This window comes from Myotis davidii, unplaced genomic scaffold (genome assembly GCF_000327345.1).
Source record: "Myotis davidii unplaced genomic scaffold, ASM32734v1 scaffold70, whole genome shotgun sequence".
Classification (NCBI taxonomy): domain Eukaryota; kingdom Metazoa; phylum Chordata; class Mammalia; order Chiroptera; family Vespertilionidae; genus Myotis; species Myotis davidii.
The window spans coordinates 1700874-1701844 of NW_006282434.1; the positions used below are offsets into that span (position 1 = coordinate 1700874).

At 53.8% G+C, this 971-nt stretch overlaps 1 protein-coding gene across 1 annotated transcript in view; it reads right to left on the reverse strand.

Annotated features, from left to right (window-relative positions):
• EPSTI1 (epithelial stromal interaction 1 (breast)) overlaps window positions 1-971 on the reverse strand; it is a 109123-nt gene that overhangs the window by 82780 nt on the left and 25372 nt on the right. The gene's annotated exons all lie outside the window — the stretch shown is intronic.

Genomic DNA, 971 nt, shown 5'->3' on the forward strand with positions numbered 1-971 from the left:
CTATTTACTATCATCACCATCAGATACGTGCTTTGGAAGGTACTCTTCCTATTAAGATCCAGGTCTATTCTCCAGAAGCTTTACAATCTTGTTGTCAAAGGAAAACAAATGCAGAGTGTCAAGTGACTGCTTCACAGTTGGCTCTACTTGCAGGGACCCACTGCTCCTCTAGGTGATGTTCATGAGCAAATCTCTTTGAGGTGGCTTTAGATGGGCATCTGCTTCCACACGACTGGCCCATATTGGGAGTAAAAGAAACACTCATGCATTCTTTGTTCCCACAAACTGTGAATATGGGCCATTTGCAACGCAGCCATCTCTTTTAACATTAATTTTATTGAATCTCCTAGAGACCCAGCACACGAAATCATGCAGCCCCACCCACCCACCACCCTGCCATGCTCATGCCCCACCTACCCATTCTCGTCTAGCCACACCTGCCTTACTGTCCCACCCACCTGCTGCCTCGCCTGCCCACCAGCTGCCAGCCTGGCTGTGATTGGAGCCTGTGGGCCATGGGGGAGGGACCGAGAGGTGCTCTATGCACTTCATGGTAACCAGTTGTTTGGTCATTTTGGTCATGATGCCTCTAGCCTTTTATTATGACTAGAGGCCTGGTCCACAAAAATTTGTGCACTCAGGAGGGTTCCTCAGCCCGGCCTGTGCCCTCTCCCAGTCTGGGACCCCTTGGAGGATGTCCATCTGCTGGCTTAGGCCCGCTCCCCGGGGGATTGGGCCTAAGCTGGCAGTCAGACATCCCTCTGGCAGCCCGGGAGCCCTTGGGGATGTCCACTTGCCAGCAGGGAGCAGGCCTAAGCTGCAGTTAGATATCCTTATTGCTGCTGAGGAGGCAGGAGAGGCTCCCACCACCCCCACTGTGCTTGCCAGCTGTCAGCCCAGCTTCTGGCTAAGCAGCACTCCCCCTGTGGGAGCACACTAACCACCAGGGGGCAGCTCCTGCATTGAGCATC